This window comes from Canis lupus, chromosome 32, assembly GCF_011100685.1.
Source record: "Canis lupus familiaris isolate Mischka breed German Shepherd chromosome 32, alternate assembly UU_Cfam_GSD_1.0, whole genome shotgun sequence".
Lineage (NCBI taxonomy): Eukaryota > Metazoa > Chordata > Mammalia > Carnivora > Canidae > Canis > Canis lupus.
The window spans coordinates 35,722,697-35,745,300 of NC_049253.1; the positions used below are offsets into that span (position 1 = coordinate 35,722,697).

A 22,604-nucleotide genomic window follows, 5' to 3' on the forward strand; every position below is an offset into this window, starting at 1 on the left:
TCTCATGTGCTTGTTGGCCATGTGGAGATCTTCTTTGGAGAAATGTCTGTTCATGTCCCCTGCCCATTTTATGATTGGATTGTTTGTTTCTTGGGTTTTGAGTTTGATAAAAAATATGGAACCCTTCATGAATTTGTGTGTCATCCTTGTGCAGGGGCCATGCTAATCTTCTCTGTATCGTTCCAATTTTAGTATACATGCTGCCGAAGAGAGCACTGTTCATTCTAATATAGTTAAACTTCTGCTTTTCTGTCAAAAAAGGAGGAGTAAATTATCCTCAGGGAAACCGGGAAGTAGTAACATGGCAGAGTTGACAGGTAGACAAATGAAATCATTACAACCTAAGTTGATCTCACTAATGGTTGAGATTTTTATCAACGTGATGGTAGCTTGGGATTTTTGATTACTTTATAGAAGTTTAAGGCAATTCAAGCACTTTATGTCTCTTCAAGGCAGAGTTTGCTCCATGTCTGATAATACACAAAAGCTATAATTCTGCCTTAAATTTGAATTGCACCTGATACTTACAAAAGTACCATCTTATCTTAAAAAAATTATATTTGGTATTTAAAACAAATATCCTCTGTTTTTCAGGGTAAGGGCAGAGAGGAAGAGACTATCCCTTTATTTTTGATTTAACAAACTAGTGGAGAAAATTGTACTGTGGAATAGATTTATGCAATGCTAAGCAAATGTAAATTATCAGAAAATTTAAGTCTTTCAGATGTCTGATACTTTGAAGGCAAAATATTTGCTAAATTGAGAGATTATTATTATTATTATTATTATTTTGTTAGTGATTGTTCAAATATATCTGACCTTATTGTCAAATGAATTAATTTCTTTGAAGTTAATCTTTAATTAGAAAAAAATGTAAGCCGATACTCTTGTTTTCTTTTTTTCTCCCTCCACTGGGCACCAAAATCCAGTGACCTAGATGGTCTGGTCCTCTCGTACTGTAAATCACATTTTTTTCAGAATCAACTTCTTAGTCAGCAAGGTTAGGAGTTTCATTTTGGAACCTTCCTTCATTGTAATTAAAATAAAAAAAAACACTATAGCAGTTCTATCTTTTATAACTTCAAACGTGAGTGACTGAAAAGGCCTTTGTTATGAACATTTTGCATGTTAACAATTTAATACCTTCTGTAAAATTTATTTAATTCAGAAAATCATTTTCACATTTTATTTTGATTTGGAATGAAATGGGACATTTCAAAATGTTTGGATTTCTGTCCAGGCAAACATGATATGTCACACTTTTGGGAATATTGGTTTAATCTCCGGTCTTAATTAGGAATATGAAAGTTTAAAATTCATTATTAGATCAAGTAGGTGCTGGTGAAAAACTTTTCCTCTTTTTCCCCTTCCTTCCCACTACATCCATTATCTACCTTATTCTTTCATCCACTCATTTATTGAGCTCTAACCGTGCTTAGGGCACTGCGTCAAGCTTGCAAGAGAGGATGTAAACTTAAATAAGACAAATTCTATGTTCTAAAGGAGCTTGAAAATAGTGATGACTTGAGGGTTGGAATATAGTGGTCACTACAAGAGTTATAAAATGTGGGGATAAAATGAAGCCAGGAAGTTCAGTGAGTGATGAGTGACTCTGGGTGACAGAGAGGAATCCTACCTTGCAGTTTGTGTGAAGATGCCAATATGGTGAGAGTCAAGTTAACAGAAGGATGGGATAAGTTTGGATATATGAAGTCATGGGAGACTTTTGGTGGTGCAGTTTGAACTGTGCTCTGACAATTGGAGTAAATTGGAAACAAGGAACATAGAACTTCAGAAAGAGCCTGGGCTGAGTGGCTGAGGCATAGGAGGGAGTGTGGCCTGGCTTGGATTATGGAGGAATACGAGGGATAGACCTTGACAGGTGGCCTGGATCCAGATTATGGAAACTTTCAAACGTTTGAATGGGGGAATTGGCATGTGTTTCCTAAGTACTCAGAGAAGGATGGAAAAGCATCAGAGGGATGAGATTCATATGATAGCTGAGAATGTTCAGGAAGAATATTCTTGTGGGAATACATAGGATAATTTGGAAGATGGAAAGGTGTGTCATAAGTCTCTTGCAATAGTCCTTGTGAGAGACATGGTGAAAAGAAACCTAATACAGTGAACGACAGTATGAAATTGGGAATAGGAAGAGCTGAGTGTGAGTTCCAACTCTGCCACTGCCTAGCTCTGTGATGTTTGTACTTTATACCATGTAATCTCTCCAAGTTCAAGATTCTCATCGAGTCAAATGGGGACAGTTCTATTTCATTGGATTGTTTTGTGAAATAAATGAGATCATGATTAAGAACAGTCTAACTCAGAAGGGCTGGGCTTGAAAACATTTGCTGGGAAGCTACGAATGTCAGGAAGTTGGGACCATGTATGATGAGGTTCTTGATCTTTCTGCAGGGCAGTCCACTGAGAGAGATGGCCGGATTTCTAAGTAATCAGTGACTTAGGTCTAAAAGGGCATGGCATGGATACATGGGAGGGTCAGATCCAACAAGTGGGGCATAACTACAAGGATGTCTAGGTGGTGTAGCTAACCAAAATCAAATACTTGGCTGTGCCCTAGTTCCGAATCCTCAGGCCTTAGGGCTTGGGCCCAGCCAACAACTGGGAAAGCAGATTCAGTATTACCGTGACAAACACTATGTAGAATTTCAGGAACCTGCATTTAGAAAAGAGGTACGGTTCTCGTTGGGATAGAGACTTAGTTGTTAAGGGGGAAACCACATCTTAATGGACCATAGCTCCTTGGGGCTTATTTTAGGTATTGGGATTCTAGGTTCTAGATTCCCAGTAAAACTGGGTTAAGGACCACAAGGAAAACGTAATAAACTCTCTGCCCTGGTCAGAATCATGTTAGGAACAGGGTGGGGCAGAGCCTCCAGGGATAAAACGTTTCTCTTGCTGAGCCAGGCTCTGACGGCTCTGGAAAATATTAGCTGCTGTTGTTAGTATTGTGATGGCGGTGAAACTGGAAATAAGGAGGTGGATTTGGGAGACCTCGAAAAGTTCATAGAACCTGAGAGATCACTGCATATGAGATGAAAAGGACGGAGCGGGGAGTCCAGTGGAGCTTGGGCATTCTGCCCCCGAGTCCTCTGAGTAACTGGAAGCAGGGAGGGGGCGATCTGTTTTGCAGAGGGTGCCGGAGTGCTGGGGACGGTGGGATCGGGCAGAAGGGCTGAGGGAGACACTGAGTTGGCGCTGGGAAGTCCCTGTGGGCAATGTCCGTTAGGGATGTGAAGTCCCGGGAAATGTTCAAGTCAGAAAACTTCAGAATTGACTCATTGTTCCTCTTCCTGTGTTTTCTCCCATCCCATTACCTGCAAACACAGGATATAATTCTTCTATTATCCACGTTAGATTATCTTTAATGTCTTAAAATGCTAAACAATTATTTTTGGTTTCTTGGAAAGGTGATTGCAAGGCTTTTGTTTGAAAATGAAATTTAGGGGGTCCCTGGGTGGCTCAGCGGTTTAGCGCCTGCCTTTGGCCCAGGACGTGACCCTGGAGTCCCAGGATCGAGTCCCACGTCCGGCTCCCGGCATGGAGCCTGCTTCTCCCTCCTCCTGTGTCTCTGCCTCTCTCTCTCTCTCTCTCTCTCTCTGTCTATCATAAATAAATAAACAAATCTTTAAAAAAAAAAGAAAGAAAATGAAATTTTATTTGAACTAGTCAGACTGACATGTGAATACCATGTGGTTCAGTGTTTCATTAGGCAGTGCTGTGTGGATGGTAGCATTCAAAATAAAACAAAACCACAGATTGGTGGATAACATGGAAAGAATAAAAATAAAAATACTATGTGGAAAACCTCCCTCTCTCTTTTTTCCCCCCTAAAATCAAGACCTTGGGATGTTGTACTCTGCAATTACTTGCACAATTGTTTTTTGATACAGTACCTCAGAAGTATTAAGCAGAAGAGATGAATCCGTTGTGAAACTGGTTTTATAAATAACTCTGATCCAAAAGAATTAAGAACACTATATCCTAGGTGATGGCAGCCAGTGCCAGAATTTTTAAATATCTAATGGGGAAATAGAGGAGCATAAATAGGAGGGGACGATCACTCATACATGTAGCAAATTTAAATAAAACTGAAATAGATTGTTTATAAAGGGAAAAAAGTGCAATATACATTTCAAAAAAGAACTTCATTCTAAGTGCTGGAAATGTAAGCTTCATCTGAACTTTGCACCAAATTGTTTTTCTCAGTAATGTCTATTTTTGTTGTTTTCTCTCTCTCCTTTTTATTTTTTTTTTTTTTTTGGAAAGTTTCTAAGAAAGGTGTCTACATTATGTTTTATTTTTTTTTTTTATTTTTTTTTTTAAATTTTTTTTTTTTTTAAATTTATTTATGATAGTCACACAGAGGGAGAGAGAGGCAGAGACACAGGCAGAGGGAGAAGCAGGCTCCATGCACCGGGAGCCCGACGTGGGATTCGATCCCGGGTCTCCAGAATCGCGCCCTGGGCCAAAGGCAGGCGCCAAACTGCTGCGCCACCCAGGGATCCCTACATTATGTTTTAATGAAATGAGAAGACACTGCAAAATCATATTCTTTATAGGAAATCATTTTCATAGAAGAGGAACCTAATGAACATTCTGCTAAGACATCAGTTTAAGTGATTTTAGCAGGTTTTGCTATGAATGCTGACTTAGTTGTGGAAATCTCTATTTATAAAGTCATGGTTTGATTAAAAAAATCTGAAGTCTGAGCTAACTGTAAAGATACATTCACAGGAAAAAAAAAACAAACTGGTAGGACTTATTCGAAATTGGAAATCAGTTTCTAGGATTCTTTAAAAAAAGACTGGCTATAACATGAGGCTCACCATAAGTCAGCTTCTTCTGGGCTTCTATTTATCCAGGAATCTTTGGTACTGAATATAGATGAAGTGTCTTATTATAACATCATTCACATTAATGATAGGACGGTTGGGGCTGTGATTCATCCTCCTCCTTTTTTTTTTTTTTTGTCCAGTGCCCTAATAGAGCATTAGGTAAGTAGTTATTGCTTAATTCATATTTATCAATGAATGAGTAAATGAAATCTGTGCTTTTTGAACGTTTTTAAATACAGTTATGGTGTATTTACACGTTAAAAAAACCTTTATTTTGAATTGACTTATGATTCCGTATAACTTTGATTTCATCGTATTTGTATTCCACTGTATCATGACTTTGGTTACAAAACCCAAGTTCATACCAGCTTAAGAGGAAAAAAGCTATTGTCCTATATGACTAGGTGGTCTAGAGGGAGGAAATTGCCTCAAGTACATTTGGATCCAGAGAACCAATCTATGTTCTTAAGATCTCTCTTCGTAAATTTTACCTATGATTTTACTCGCTTCATTCTTTTTCCTTGTTCAAATGAGTGTCAGATGAAGATAACTTCATCAAAAGTTTCAGGCTTACATGAGCCTCAATTAGAAGCACATTGGAAAGAGAGAGCTATCGTTTTTGGAGCATCAGAATACTCTGTCTCTCCCAGATGAGGACTCTGAGTGACTCAATTGAGTCAAGTGCTCAGTCCTGTTAACATTTAGGCTGGCCTGAGTAACATGCCTACCCGGTGACAAGAGGTTGGCTTCATGGGGAAGAAAGAGGGAGAAGGCATCATGATCCATAGCCTCACTAGGACCCCATAGAGTGGAGAACAGTTTCGTCAGTACAAAGGAAACACGGTTCATAGACATCTAAGGGTGAAAAACTGTTCATGGTAGGAAAAAAATTTAATAGCTGTTACAATCCATATATTCAAATACCTTTAAAATATGTTTGACACATACTCTACTAAGGCAATTCATTCCTTCCAAATTTGAATAAACTAAAAAATACAAATAGAAATCTTGTTTTAAGTTATTCATTTTATGTACTGAAATTTTATAATCTTGTGTCCGTAGTCCAGTGCTCTGTTTGCATTTGCATGATAATTTTACTTAATGATAACGTTATTCTTTTTCTTTATTTGGTTGGGTCTGTAGTCTAAGGAAATCAAATTTACTTTTAATAAATACAGCTTTGTGATATTTCATGAACTAAGCCAAATTAAACTATTTAACCAGGAATCTTTGCTACTGAATATAGATGAAACTAAACTGGTGCCATTGGGTTGTATTGCCAAAATGAAGTGCCAGTTGTTTACTTCTTAACATCATTTTGTTTGGGCTATAAAAGAAGACTCTTAGAGGCTCACCTCTACTTGAAAGCAAATTCAATCAAATAGAAGGACATTGAAAAGGAGGAAAAAATAGTTAAAATTTACCACCAGTATAAATTATTAAAATGCATGATTTTTCAGTTATATCTTATTTTTTCCTCAAATATAACAGTTCACGATTTATTTGGAAGCATTTTTTTAATGTTTTTGAACATTTTTTGAATGCTTTTAAGACACTTTTCTGGTGTTGAGTTACAAAGATGAACATGGTGCCCTCGACTTTTCGGAGTTCACTGTTTTTAGGCATAGGTGTTTGATTATGAAACTAATAGAAGACTCGGTAAGGCTTTGTATTTCTGTTCTTGTGGCATAGGAAGATATTTTATTTGTCACTCTGGATTTTGAGAAATCGAATAGAACAAAGATAGACCTAGAATGCTTGACAGATAGATTTCATGTTTCAGTTAATAAAACAAAAGAGTGGTCAAGTAAGACCAATATGAAATAATATATGTGTCAGAGTGAAAATTATGTTGAGATTCAATTTCTTTACATTCTAAAGCAAATAGTATATTTGTTTTAACTTTATCCATAATTTCAATGTACTTTTTATGGAAATCTATTTAGCCTTTAAGAAAGCATTAAATGATTATTTGGAGTTTGTGCTAACCAAAAAAAGAGAAAAAGGGTGGAATCAGATACACTTCTGTTTCAAATAACAATCAATTTTTGGCAGATTTCTATGTTGTAGTGGGAAAGGAAGCCCTTCTAACATGATTTGTTTTGAAAATTGCAATTGTGAGATGCAGAGGAACTTAAATGTTATTTGGGGCTTTTGTGTCGCAATTTGTGATATGGGCATATTTTCATCAACAGTATAATCACAACTATTCTTCTGTTGTGTTTGGAGCTGAGTAGAGTAAAAGGCAATGATTATAACTTATGTTCTTCCTTAGACTTCTTACAGTAAAAGTTTGTTTAAATATTTGTCACTTGTGCTTATACAACTCCCTCACTTGAGAAGGAAGACAGAATCTATTTTTCGCAATGGGCTGGGGCAAAGCCCACTCACTGTATTGTGCAACTGGTATTTTGAAGCTCCAAGCATTTTTTAAAAAAATGAACTCAACCAAAACACGTGATTACAAAATTTGTTTTAAAAGATTTTATTATTATTATTTTTTGAAGATTGTATTTATTTATTCATGAAAGACACACAGAGAGGGAGAGACACAGGCAGAGGGAGAAGCATGCTCCCTGCAGAGAGCCCAATGTGGGGGCTGGATCCCAGGACTCTGGGATCACAACCTGAGCCAAAGGCAGAGGTTCAACCACTGAGCCACCCAGGTGCCCCAGATTTAATTAGTTTTAAAGTAATCTCCATACCTGACATGGGGCTTGAACCCTCAAGTTTGCGACCTAGTGTCACATGCTCTATGGACTGAGCCAGCCAGGTGCCTCATGATTACAGATTATAATTGTTTTTCGTTTAAATACTACCACTTAAAGAAAAAGACGTTTGATAGGGATGTTTGACAGCCAGAAAGAAAATAAAGATCATCTGAATATTGAAATCTAAAAAGCAAACAAGGAAAGGTTGTGAAAATATCCTTAAAATTGTTTTAGCTGCTTATTTTATGCGTACCTATGGCTAGTTACTAAGGCTTCATTTTGTTGCGACCTTGGGAATAATGACCTTCTGTATGAGGTATAAACTTGGAATCCTTCATATTAGGATGAACTCCTGTAGTGTTTAAAGCTGCTCAATGAGTAAGGAAGAAAAATGCTTGTTTTTTAGATTTATTATTATCCTTACTGATATATTCTCTGACATCCTGTATGTCATGGAAATTAGCAGTTTCTACCTGCTAAGGACATACCTAGGGTGCTTATAAATTATCTATAATGTTGTATTGTAGATCACATTATATACCCAAAGTCCGTTTTACAAATTTATTGCTAGAATGAATATTTTTAATTTTTAATAAAATTTTTAAAAATGTCTAGGTAGTGCTTTGAATATAAGTGTAGTGAACTAATCCATTTTTAAGAAAAAGTCTTTAATATTTAGAATTGACCTTTACAAATGAGATCACAAAGGAAACTGGTCGATGGGATTTAATTTTTTTTTTCACATATGTGTCTAGAATTAGCCCTCTTTTCTTGAGAAGACACATATATTAAGTTCATGTATCTTTTCGTGTTGTTTTTATTGTTTCTTAAATTATTTTTTCCATTTGGCTCAATGCCTTATTGATGCCATTGATTACCAAAATTTGTACCATACAAAAAGTTTTCCCTTCACTGTATGTAACTAAAGATGTGATTTGATTAATTCTAGTAGTGCCTAATTAAGCTCTGTATTTTTTTAAGCTCTGTATTTTTTTATATGCTTAACTGTTCAGTGTTACACACCTCATTTATTTGCCTTATAGTCAAAATGGTCTTGCCTTTTATTAGAAAGTTTTACATTTACTTTTCAATTAATTCAATAAACATTAATTGAGCAGCTGCTATTTTTAATATATTGTATTATCTATTTTTTATGTTAGATTGGCTTGGAACATATGGTATTGTCATTCATTAAAAAAGTATTTACCTAGTTTCTTCTGGAATGGGCTCTGTCCTATTTTCCAACTATAATAACCTTTCTATTGCCAGTTAGAAATTGGAAAAAGTACAGATTTTGAAATCTGTTTTGGTTTATATTAGTTGTGGGAAGTTTTATTGTTGATTTTTTTTAACTGATGCTTGATCTTCAAATCATAAAACCTAGATATTTCTCCAAAGTTCAACATCAACTTCAAAGACACTGCATGTCCTAAATCATATGTTGTCTTCATTTCCCCATCTTAACTAATTCCATGCTAAATTTTATCTTGGGTATATCTCAGTTTCCCGCCAATTAATCCCATTTTATCTTAAATGCCAGAAGAAATAAGCCACAACTATATACATTGTATGTATTTTTTCAGGCCATAGTATGGCTTTTATTACTTCTTCCAATGTCCCATATCTGCTATTACAGCATGTATTCATTATGTAAACGTGTTTAGGAACTTACAAGATCTCAAATCAATATATGGTTTCATATGCATCTTAAAAAAATCTCAGAAATAAGAAATTAAATATGATGCTGTCTGGTTATTTCTGGTGTAGATGGTTCCTTGATAATACTGTCACTTTACCTGATTATTATTCTGTGGTTATACAGATCTGATTGTAATTCTATTGTCAAGAAAGGTAAGAAATTGGTTTGTAACCAGTGGGATTCTTGAAAGAGTTGTGTCTGACTTTGCAATGGTTCACATCCCGCTCCTGCAAGTATTGCCAGTTCTAGCTCCAGAGTACACATCTGCCGCTTGTTACCTTGTATGTAAATTTGGCCTGGAGTGAAATCCTGAGACCTGATCACATAATGTTAGATATAGACTCAATCCAAATTAATTTGGAACATGCCTGGAGTAGCTAGGGTGAAACACCATTCTGATATTTCATTCAAATCACTCTGCAGAGAAGGGACAGTGCAATGGGATCTACTTTGATCTTCTGCCAAACATCTACAATCTCAGGCCAACAGGCCCAAGGTCAGAGCTGACTCTTAAGGCTGCATTTGGTCTTACTGCTGACCAAAAACGAACCCAGTGGGAGGCAAATAACCTTATCTTAATCTATCCCCCTCCCTTGCCAAATAGAGAAATTCCATGAAATTAGTATTTGCCATGTATGCCAAACTAATGAGAGTATTTTGATGATCAGAATTACACAAGTAGTGGAATTAAAATTATACACAATCAGTTAGAGGAAACAGAAAATAATCATAAATTGTAAGAGTGAATACTATTGTTCCATTTACAGTTTTATCCCAAACAACTTGGAAGAGGGGAAATATTTGGGTTTTGACTTTGTTATCATAATGCAGGACAGGCCTTTTACCATATGTTTAAAGGGAGCATCCAAGACAAATACAGTTTTTTAAAAAGATATTACTTATTTATTCACGAGAGGCAGAGAGACTCAGGCAGAGGGAGAAGCAGGCTCCATGCAGGGAGCCTGATGCAGGAGTCCATCCCGGGACTGCAGGATCACACCCTGAGCCAAAGGCAGATGCTCAACCACTGAGCCACTCAGGTGTCCCGACAAATACATTTTTAAAGAGGTTTTTATTTATTTATTTTTATATATTTATTTATTTGAGAGAGAGAAAATGTGTGTGCGTGTGCGAGCCAGCATCGTGCGAGGGTAGAGAGAGGAAAGGGAGAGAATCCCAAGTGGCCTCAGTGCTAAGTACAGAGTCCTATGCAGGACTCAGGCGAGGGCTCAATCCCACGACACTGAGGTCATGACCTGAGCTAAAACCAAAAGTCCCAGCCTTAACCGACTGAGCCACCCAGGTGCCTCAAGACAAATACATTTTAAATAGGACAGAATGTTTTGTTAATGAGAAAGGACAGTAACTGTGATTATAGAGATTAAATATATCAAACCATCTTTAGGATTTAATTCACAGTTTGGCCCAACATGTCGGAATATAGAATTTTTATACAGAGTATCAGAATTCAGATTCTATGTATTTTAACTTCTTTTCTGTTATAGATTTGTACTGGCTTATAAAGATTTTTTTTTTTTTTTTTATTAATGATAGTCACAGAGAGAGAGAGAGAGAGAGAGAGAGGCAGAGACACAGGCAGAGGGAGAAGCAGGCTCCATGCACCGGGAGCCTGACGTGGGATTCGATCCCGGGTCTCCAGGATCGCGCCCCGGGCCAAAGGCAGGCTCCAAACCGCTGCGCCACCCAGGGATCCCTGTACTGGCTTATAAACACTAGTCTTGTAGATGGTGTTATGTATACCAACAGCGACTCTGTCTAGACCTCTCTGTTTTGGAGTTCACACCTTCATCTCCTACCCAACCTGTGTCCCATGGGTGCAACTGTAGGTTAAGAAGTTTTTAAAAACTCTGTGGTTCACAAATATATATAGAAGGAAAAGAAACCAAGAAAAGAACAGCAGAGCAGCAGAACACTGTCAGGCAGACATATAAGCAGACCTCATTGTCCTTTTTAGAAAACATTTTCCCTCATGCTGCTTGCATTTCTTGCTTTACTGAATGGCTATGCTTCAGAATTTCCATACATAGGGATTTTTGTGGTTTAAAAAATTTATCTTTGGGGTATAACCCAATCTAGGTTGTTTGAAAGGTCATCATTTCATATATTTGCACTCATATGTATTATATGAATGAGTTCATAAGATGAGAACAGCTACATTGAAATGGAATCTTTTGCACAGTAGAAAACCCGGATACCGATTGTATTTAGAAAAGGAATGTGTGTGTTTGTCTAGCAACCTAGGTGAGACAATGAGTGTGTACGAGGGAAAGACTAACTTATTCTGTGTCAAAAATTCACCTAAAGTTTGTTCCATGTTCAGAAAAAATGGAAAAAAAAAAAAAACCCAAAAGAAAACAAAACAAAATACCCCAACCTTCTGCTGCTTGGCTCAGAATATCCTTTCTCTTCCCAGCACTCAGGCAAGCTCTAGAAATGTATGAAACCTTATACCCTTAAATGCCATTGACATCATTGCTTTTATGACTGAAAAAAAATGTGTTCAGATAACAATTTCTAAACAGTTTGATTTTCTTTTTTTAAGTGGCTATTGTGCCTCCAAAGCACAGTTAGGGCCTCTTGTTCTAGTATAGCCTCTCTTGTCTTTTAGGTTCTGGATTATGAATAAGTATTTGATCTATACAGAAAAACACTGAGATAGAAAGCAATAATAAGATGACAGAAAAAATCAAAAGAGAGAAGGCCCTAAGCATTTGTATTTCCTATATGTTACTAATTCAGAATATGATCTGGATTTTTGATTTATTCGAATCAATGGAATTGGAAATTTTTTTTCCTTTTAAGTAGGCTCCACACCCAGCGTGGAGCCAGATGCAAGGCTTGAACTCACGACCTTGAGATCAAGAGTCGGACACTTAACCAACTGAGCCACCCAGTTGCCTTGGAATTGGAAATTTTAAAACAAATTTATTAAAATCCCAACAAATGTAGGTGAGAGCTTAGTGACATACTTTTGAAGATAAAAAATAAGATAGGGATCCCTGGGTGGTGCAGCGGTTTAGTGCCTGCCTTTGGCCCAGGGCGCGATCCTGGAGACCCGGGATCGAATCCCACGTCAGGCTCCCGGTGCATGGAGCCTGCTTCTCCCTCTGTCTGTGTCTCTGCCTCTCTCTCTCTCTCTCTGTGACTATCATAAATAAAAAAAAAATTTAAAAAAAATAAAAAAAAATAAGATAGATTTTAGATGGTTTTGATAGTATAAAAGGAATCTGGTCAAGACAGGCAGATAAATTTTCACTAGTTTGTTAGCTATTAGAGTTTTGTAATGTTAGATTGTCAGAGTGCACTGGTTAGAACAGGCTTTAGAGTCAATCAAACCTGAGGAGATCTGGCTCTACTTTTTGAAAACTAATCGTTCTTATTTAAAAAATAAAATTAAAAAGATCTCTCTAAAAACCTCAGTTTTCTCATCTATAATGTGGAGATAAAAATAGTATATATTCATAAGATTTAGGAGGATTAACTGAAGAAAATCATATAAAGTGCTTAGCATACTGCCTGGAGCATAGTTCCCAACAAATGATAATTATTATTACCATTGTTAGAAATTCTTTTGAATTTTTGGCTACTGATATTTGTACTAAATTTAGGGAGTTAACTTTCAGTAAATATGACTCTTGTTATGCCTATTAATTTTGAGGACTTAAAAGTAGGGAGTAGAGAATAATGTACCTATTATTTTCATTTGTAAATATTCCTTCACACTAATATCACTTTTTGAGTGAACAGATGCTTGTGAGTGAACAGATGCTTCAGTAGTATACTTTTTTTCATGGTGAGCATCAAGTTCTTTGCCAATTTATATATATATATATATATGTATATTTCAAAATCTCAAATGATGTAATTTTGCATCTAGGGTGTGCATGACTTAATGTGCCCTGGTTTTATTAATAGCATTTGGCTTGTCTTTAAATTTGGTCTATGGTGCTATTAGCTCTCTCTGATGTCAACCAAGGCTGACCTTCAGTGGAAACTATTTTCTGTTTCTATTGAGATATAATGAAGACAGATGGCAACACATATTTGAAGAAACATCCTTACAAGATGCTCTGTTGTACAAATGATGGAAGTGCAGAGTATGAAAGATAATGTGTCAATTATCATAGATGGGACACCTGATCCAATGTTCAATCAATCAATAACAGTATTTAATTTAGTAAAAATTAACTAGAGTGTTTAAAATATTTGTCCTCTATCGGTTGTCATTTAGTGATGACAGTTTTAATATAATGGACCTATTTTGATATCTTGAACATTTGAACTTGTACAATTACTTGTCTTGAGACTAGATTATGAACTGCTTCATGTTTATGGAACTGATTTTTTAAAAAAATTTAATGATATAAACTATCTGCATACAAACATTGAATTATTTGACTTTCAGTTATTTTACTACAGGAACATGATAAACTCTAGATGGAAAAAACAAGTTTAGGACAAATTTTATTTTTTAAAAATGCACATGCTTTCTTTCTTCTCCCCAACACATTCTCGTTCCCTCTCTTTGATTGTTTTTCATTTGGAAATGGTTTGGGTGAACCTCTTATTTCAAATCATGGGTTTCTGTGTTTCCCGCACTCATTTTTTGGAGGGCTAGATGCCTTTTCACATAAATTAACTTTATTCTGCCTTATGTTTGTCATGAAATGGTTGTTGATTTGCTTGCTAGATAGATATTTTTTAATATTCTCATTAATTCATGCAATCTGTATTCCCTAAGCATTTATTGGTTGTACTTTATATGCAAAACAGTGTGCTGGTCCTGAAAGGATTGTACAACATACTGTCCTATCTTTATGCTCAAAGACTTTGTCTCCTAGTAGAGGTGATTCATATATCCAACTAATAGAACATAAGATACAGAGAAATTTTTCAAAAAATCAGAACAAACCTTAGAGAAGGGCACGTAATGTCCTGTGGGGAATTCAGCTGGATTCCTTCAAATGGTGATGCCACTTTTAGGACTCATGGTCTAAACTGCTTGTCTTTCTGTGAATGTGTTCCTTGGGTCACTTTGCCATTCAGTAATATCATTTCTATATAATTCATTTTTTAAAAATAAGTACATATATTAAACTAGTGGAAGTGTATTCTTAGGTATAAAAGTATATTATACAATTTACTGCAACATATCCCCAACCTTCAGCTATTCTTAGTTTCTGCTTGATGTAACTTGATTTCTTTAATATTAGACGTGAAGTAGAAAATACATTTTTAAGTCATCTTGAATTTATCTTTATTTTTTTCTTTTTTCCCCTTTATTATTTTTTTATAATAAATCTATTTTTTATTAGTGTTCAATTTGCCAACATACAGAATAACACCCAGTGCTCATCCCATCAAATGCCCCCCTCAATGCCCGTCACTCATTCACCCTCATCCCCTGCCCTCCTGCCTGCCCTTCCACCACCCCTAGTTCGTTTCCCAGAGTTAGGAGTCTTTATGTTCTGTCTCCCTTTCTGATATTTCCCACACATTTCTTCTCCCTTCCCTTATATTCCCTCTCACTATTATTTATATTCCCCAAATGAATGAGAACATAAACTGTTTGTCCTTCTCCGACTGACTTACTTCACTCAGCATAATACCCTCCAGTTCCATCCATGTTGAAGCAAATGGTGGGTATTTTCGTTTCTAATGGCTGAAGAATATTCCATTGTATACATAAACCACATCTTTATCCATTCATCTTTCGATGGACACCGAGGCTCCTTCCACAGTTTGGCTATTGTGGACATTGCTGCTAGAAACATCGGGGTGCAGGTGTCCCGGCATTTCATTGCATCTGTATCTTTGGGGTAAATCCCCAGCAGTGCAATTGCTGGGTCATAGGGCAGGTCTATTTTCAACTCTCTGAGGAACCTCCACACATTTTTCCAGAGTGGCTGCACCAGTTCACATTCCTACCAACAGTGTAAGAGGGTTGGTTCCCTTTTCTCCGCATCCTCTCCAACATTTGTGGTCTCCTGCCTTGTTAATTTGCCCCATTCTCACTGGTGTGAGGTGGTATCTCATTGTGGTTTTGACTTGTATTTCCCTGATGGCAAGTGATGCAGAGCATTTTCTCATGTGCTTGTTGGCCATGTCTATGTCTTCCTCTGTGAGATTTCTCTTCAAGTCTTTTGCCCATTTCATGATTGGATTGTTTGTTTCTTTGCTGTTGAGTTTAAGAAGTTCTTTATAGATCTTGGAAACTAGCCCTTTATCTGATACGTCATTTGCAAATCTCTTCTCCCATTCTGTAGGTTGTCTTTTAGTTTTGTTGACTGTATCCTTTGCTGTGCAGAAGCTTCTTATCTTGATGAAATCCCAATAGTTCATTTTTGCTTTTGTTTCTTTTGCCTTCGTGGATGTATCTTGCAAGAAGTTACTGTGGCCAAGTTCAAAAAGGGTGTGGCCTGTGTTCTCCTCTAGGATTTTGATGGAATCTTGTCTCACATTTAGATCTTTCATCCATTTTGAGTTTATCTTTGTGTCTGGTGCAAGAGAGTGGTCTAGTTTCATTCTTCTGCATGTGGATGTCCAATTTTCCCAGCACCATTTATTGAAGAGACTGTCTTTCTTCCAGTGGATAGTCTTTCCTCCTTTATCGAATATTAGTTGACCATAAAGTTGAGGGTCCACTTCTGGGTTCTCTCTACTGTTCCATTGATCTATGTGTCTGTTTTTGTGCCAGTACCACACTGTCTTGATGACCACAGCTTTGTAGTCCAACCTGAAATCTGGCATTGTGATGCCCCCAGCTATGGTTTTCTTTTTTAAAATTCCCCTGGCTATTCGGGGTCTTTTCTGATTCCACACAAATCTTAAAATAATTTGTTCTAACTCTCTGAAGAAAGTCCACGGTATTTTGATAGGGATTGCATTAAACGTGTAAATTGCCCTGGGTAACATTGACATTTTCATAATATTAATTCTGCCAATCCATGAGCATGGAATATTTTTCCATCTCTCTGTGTCTTCCTCAATTTTTTTCAGAAGTGTTCTATAGTTTTTAGGGTATAGTTCCTTTACCTCTTTGGTGAGGTTTATTCCTAGGTATCTTATGCTTTTGGGTGCAATTGTAAATGGGATTGACTCCTTAATTTCACTTTCTTCAGTCTCATTGTTAGTGTATAGAAATGCCACTGATTTCTGGGCATTGATTTTGTATCCTGCCACGATGCCAAATTGCTGTATGAGTTCTAGCAATCTTGGGGTGGAGGCTTTTGGGTTTTCTATGTAGAGTATCATGTCATCGGCGAAGAGGGAGAGTTTGACTTCTTCTTTGCCAATTTGAATGCCTTTAATGTCTTTTTGTTGTCTGATTGCTGAGGCTAGGACTTCTAGTACTATGTTGAATAGAGTGGTGAGAGTGGACATCCCTGTCGTGTTCCTGATCTTAGGGGAAAGGCTCCCAGTGCTTCCCCATTGAGAATGATATTTGCTGTGGGCTTTTTGTAGATGGCTTTTAAGATATTGAGGAATGTTCCGTCTATCCCTACACTCTGAAGAGTTTTGATCAGGAATGGATGCTGTATTTTGTCAAATGCTTTCTCTGCATCTAATGAGAGGATCATATGGTTCTTGGTTTTTCTCTTGCTGATATGATGAATCACATTGATTGTTTTATGAGTGTTGAACCAGCCTTGTGTCCCGGGTAAAATCCTACTTGGTTATGGTGAATAATTTTCTTAATGTACTGTTGGATCCTATTGGCTAGTATCTTGTTGAGAATTTTTGCAGCCATGTTCATCAGGGATATTGGTCTGTAATTCTCCTTTTTGGTGGGGTCTATGTCTGGTTTTGGAAATAAGGTGATGCTGGCCTCATAGAACGAATTTGGAAGTACTCCATCTCTTTCTATCTTTCCAAACAGCTTTAGTAGAATAGGTATGGTTTCTTCTTTAAAGGTTTGATAGAATTCCCCTGGGAAGCCATCTGGCCCTGGACTTTTGTGTCTTGGGAGGTTTTTGATGACTGCTTCAATTTCCTCCCTGGAGATTGCCTAATTTATTGGCGCATAGCTGTTCATAAGATGTTTTTAAATCATTTGTATTTCCTTGGTGTTGGTAGTGATCTCTCCTTTCTCATACATGATTTTATTAATTTGAGTCTTCTCTCTCTTCTTTTTAATAAGGCTGGCTAATGGTTAATCTATCTTATTAATTCTTTCAAAGAACCAACTCCTGGTTCTGTTGATCTGTTCCACAGTTCTTCTGGTCTCAATTTCATTGAGTTCTGCTCGAATTTTTATTAACTCTCTTCTTCTGCTGGTGTAGGATCTATTTGCTGTTTTTTCTCTAGCTCCTTTAGGTGTAAGGTTAGCTTTTGTATTTGAGTTTTTCCAGTTTTTGAATGGAGGCTTGTATTGTGATGTATTTCCCCCTCAGGACTGCTTTTGCTGCATCCCAAAGATTTTAAACGGTTGTATCTTCATTCTCATTAGTTTCCATGAATCTTTTTAATTCTTCCTTATTTTCCTGGTTGACCCTTTCATCTTTTAGCAGGATGGTCCTTAACCTTCACGTGTTTGAGGTCCTTCCAAACTTCTTGTTGTGATTTGGTTCTAATTTCAAGGCATTATGGTCTGAGAATACACAGGGGACGATCCCAATCTTTTGGTATCGTTTCAGACCCGATTTGTGACCCAGTATGTGCTCTATTCTGGAGAAAGTTCCATGTGCACTTGAGAAGAATGTGTATTCAGTTGAGTTTGGATGTAAAGTTCTGTAGATATCTGTGAAATCCATCTGGTCCAGTGTATCATTTAAAGCTCTCGTTTCTTTGGAGATGTTGTGCTTAGAAGACCTATCGAGGGTAGAAAGAGCTAGATTGAAGTCACCAAGTATGTGTATTATTATCTAAGTATGTCTTAACTTTGGTTATTAATTGATTGATATATTTGGCAGCTCCCACATTCGGGGCATATATATTGAGGATTGTTAAGTCCTCCTGTTGGACAGATCCTTTACATATGATATAGTGTCCCTCTTCATCTCTCACTACAGTCTTCAGGGTAAATTTTAGTTCATCTGATATAAGGATGGCTACCCCTGCTTTCTTTTGAGGACCATTTGAATGGTAAATGGTTCTCCAACCTTTTATTTTCAGGCTGTAGGTGTCCTTCTGTCTAAAATGAGTCTCTTGTAGACAACAAATAGATGGGTCCTGCTTTTTATCCAGTCTGAAACCCTGCGCCTTTTGATGGGGTCATTAAGCTCGTTCACGTTCAGAGTTACTATTGAGAGATACGAGTTTAGTGTCATCATGATATCTATTCAGTCCTTGTTTTTGTGGATTGTTGCACTGAACTTCTTCTTAAAGGGGAATTTTAAGAGTTCCCCTTAAAATTTCTTGCAGAGCTGGTTTGGAGGTCACATATTCTTTCAGTTCCTGCCTGTCTTGGAAGCTCTTTATCTCTCCTTCCATTCTGAATGAGAGCCTTGCTGGATAAAGTATTCTTGGTTGGATAGATCCCTTAAGTATGATATAGTGTCCCTCTTCATCTCTCACTACAGTCTTCAGGGTAAATTTTAGTTTATCTGATATAAGGATGGCTACCCCTGCTTTCTTTTGAGGACCATTTGAATGGTAAATGGTTCTCCAACCTTTTATTTTCAGGCTGTCAGTGTCCTTTTGTCTAAAATGAGTCTCTTGTAGACAGCAAATAGATGGGTCCTGCTTTTTTATCCAGTCTGAAACCCTGCGCCTTCTGATGGGGTCATTAAGCCCGTTCATGTTCAGAGTTACTATTGAAAGATATGAGTTTAGTGTCACCATGATATCTATTCAGTTCTTGTTTTTGTGGATTGTTCCAATGGATTTCTTCTTAAAGGGGAATTTGAGAGTCCCCCTTAAAATTTCTTGCAGAGCTGGTTTGGAGGTCACATATTCTTTCAGTTCCTGCCTGTCTTGGAAGCTCTTTATCTCTCCTTCCATTTTGAATGAGAGCCTTGCTTGATAATGTATTCTTGGTTGAATGTTCTTCTCATTTAGGACCCTGAATATATCCTGCCAGCCCTTTCTGGCCTGCCAGGTCTCTGTGGAGAGGTCTGCTGCTACCCTAATACTCCTCCCCATAAAAGTCAGGGATTTCTTGTCTCTTGCTGCTTTAAGGATCTTCTCTTTATATTTGGAATTTGCAAGCTTAACTATTAAATGTCGAGGTGTTGAACGGTTTTTATTGATTTTAGGGGGGGATTTCTCTATTTCCTGGATCTGGAGGCCTGTTTCCATTCCTAGATTAGGAAAGTTCTCAGCTATGATTTGTTCAAATACATATTCTGGCCCTCTGGCCCTTTCGGCACCCTTCGGGAACCCCAATTAAACGTAGGTTTTTCTTCTCAGGCTGTCACTTATTTCCCTTAATCTATCTTCCTGATCTTTTAATTGTTTGTCTCTTTTTTCCTCAGTTTCCCTCTTTGCCATCAACTTGTCTTCTATGTCACTCACTTGTTCTTCCACCTCGTTAACCCTCCTGTCGTTAGGACTTCTAGTTTGGACTGCATCTCATTCAATTGATTTTTAATTTCTGCCTGATTAGCTTCTAAATTCTGCAGTCATGAAGTCTCTTGAGTCCTTTATGCTTTTTTCTAGAGCCACCAGTAGCTGTATAATAGTGCTTCTGAATTGGCTTTCTGATATTGAATTGTAATCCAGATTTTGTAACTCTGTGGGAGAGAGGACTATTTGTGATTCTTTCTTTTGAGGTGAGGTTTTCCTTCTAGTCATTTTGCTCAGTGCAAAGTGGCCAAAAACAAGTTGTATTGGGAAAGGGAGAAAAACAAAGAAGATAAAGAGGGAAAGAAAAAGAAAAAAGGAAGAAAAAAAAAAAGAAAAAAGAGAAGAAAAAGAGAAAAGAAAGAAAAAGAAAAAAAGGGAAGCAAACGGAAATCAAAAAGCAAAACAAAAACAAAACAAAAACCAAAAACCAAAAACCAAAAACAAAACAAAACAAAAAAACAAGGGGTAGTATCCTCTTATTCTGTATACTGTAAGTCCCTTGACTTCCCCTGGAACTTGTCCGTCTAGCTGGTCATCTCGGGGATGCGCCTGTTGTTCTATCTTCAGGTGTTAGCACCTGGGGGAGCTGCTCTGCCCCTGCCTGGTGCAGGGCTCAGTGGGGGTTGTTTACCCCGTGAGGTCCCAGGAGGAACAACCGCAGTGGCGGCGCCAGCTCTGCAGCCCTGGAGTCAGCTCCCGCAGTAACCACGGAGCTCTCGGTCTGCAGGGCCTGGAGGCTCTGGGGCGGGGCCGCTGATCTGCTCAGCTGGGGCAGGAGCGTCCTTCGCTGTCCTGGGCCCTCCTGGCCTCTGCCTGTCCCGGGGGTGGCCGGATCCTGGGCTGTGTCCTGGCGCCCTGTGCTCCGGGGCCTGCGCTGGTGGATTCCCGCTCCCGCCCCGCAGCCCCCTCCGCGGAGCCGCCCCCGAGCCCCCCGAGCTGCTCCCGCCCCGCAGCCCCTTCCGCGGAGCCGCCCCCGAGCCCCCGAGCTGCTCCCGCCCCGCAGCCCCCTCCGCGGAGCCGCCCCCGAGCCCCCCGAGCTGCTCCCGCCCCGCAGCCCCCTCCGCGGAGCCGCCCCCGAGCCCCACGAGCTGCTCCCGCCCCGCAGCCCCCTCCGCGGAGCCGCCCCCGAGCCCCCCGAGCTGCTCCCGCCCCGCAGCCCCCTCCGCGGAGCCGCCCCCGAGGCCCCCGAGCTGCTCCCGCCCCGCAGCCCCCTCCGCGGAGCCGCCCCCGAGCCCCCCGAGCTGCTCCGGGTCCCGCCGTGCGCGCTGCAGCCCTTAGGGAGCTCGGCGCATCTCCCGGGGCGCAGGTGTCTGTTAGTGTCCCCGGGACCCGAGGGCATCCCCGCCCTCCTGGGTCCTGCTCCAACTCCCCGCGAGCCCCTTTCCTCCCGGGAAGGTTGGTGCAGCTCCTGCTTCTCCGGGACGGGGATCTCCTGTCCTGGGGACACTCGCCCCGGCCTCAGCCCGGCTCCTCGTGGGGCCCCTCCCCCTTGGAGGCCTTTTGTGTCTTTCTTTCTTTTTCCCCGTCTTCCTACCTTGATAGAAGCGCGAACTCTTCTCACTGTAGCATTCCAGCTGGTCTCTCTTTAAATCTCAGGCCGAATTCGTAGATTTTCAGGATGATTTGAGGGTTATCTAGGTAATTTGGTGGGGACAGGTGACTTGGGGACCCTCCTCTTCCACAATCTTGCCCCTCCCTCCTGAATTTATCTTTAAAACCAAAATACCTTACATGGAGTAAATAAGGTCTGGCTTCAGAAATGGATACCAACAACAGCCCTTAAAAGTGTTTATTCTCCAGTTGTAAGGAGAGCACTGTAAGAATTGACCATTTGCTCTTACTGTTGGAACTATCATTTTATTTTTTGATTTTAATTAATTACTTATTTATTTTTAGGAAGGTGGTTAAGAGGGGAAAAGTGCCAGAGAGAGCTAGAAAATCTTAAGCATGCTCCATGCCCAGTGTGGAGCCCAATGTGGGGCTCAATCTCACCGCCCTGAGAGCATGACTGGAGCCAAAATCACGAATGGGATGCTTAACTGACTGAGCCACGCAGGCACCCCTGGCACTATCATTTTAAAACTATTCAATGGATTACATCAAATTAAAAGAGGAAATCAAGATATACATACACTTTTGTCTTAAATATTTTGAGATCTGATTTGATTATGGTCGATACTGGTAGGATAGAGAAAAACAATACAGTTTTAGAAGTTTTACACAGATCATTCTGAGTTGTATGTTCTTTGACATGGTCTTTGGAAAATCTTGTAATTTCTTTGTTTACCTTCTTCTAAGGAATCTTTAAAGAACAGTTGCAATTTCCAATGGATTCAGTCTTTAAACCTCTCATAATTTTTCTTGATGCTTGAAACATTTCTCTGTAATGCTGCTAGAGGTGTGCCTAAAATAACTAATAAAGAAAGTGTGAACTGAAAAATGTTTCTTCATAGGAGCATCCTTAATGGGATCTGTTTTTAAGTAAATTCCTTCAGACTTGCTGGCAAGTAAAATAGATTTGGAGGCTTTGTGTTTTCCTTTTACCCTCTATTTGTGTGGCCCACTGTTCTCCTTTTATCTCACATTGGCCAAAGCCAAGGGCTATAATGCTGCATTTTTGTTAGTTGGAACCTTTTGGCTCCATATTCCGTTAGCAAAACTTTTCCATTCTGTTCCCTTCAGAGTCTTGTCACTTGTGTAGTGTTAAAATATTTAAGGATATTACTGATTTAAGATACTTCCCTTCCTAGACGTGTGTTACCCTTTCACAGTGGCCCTCAATTCTTTCCCCAACTTTAAAAAAAAAGG

At 38.8% G+C, this 22,604-nt stretch overlaps 1 protein-coding gene and 1 non-coding gene across 3 annotated transcripts in view; one reads left to right on the forward strand and one right to left on the reverse strand.

Annotated features, from left to right (window-relative positions):
* Positions 1-22,604, forward strand: part of ANTXR2 (ANTXR cell adhesion molecule 2) — a 159,942-nt gene that overhangs the window by 21,192 nt on the left and 116,146 nt on the right. The window lies entirely within an intron of this gene.
* LOC119867246 lies at positions 110-216 on the reverse strand. Its single transcript, XR_005382981.1, has one exon. It is a non-coding gene; the product is annotated as a U6 spliceosomal RNA (small nuclear RNA).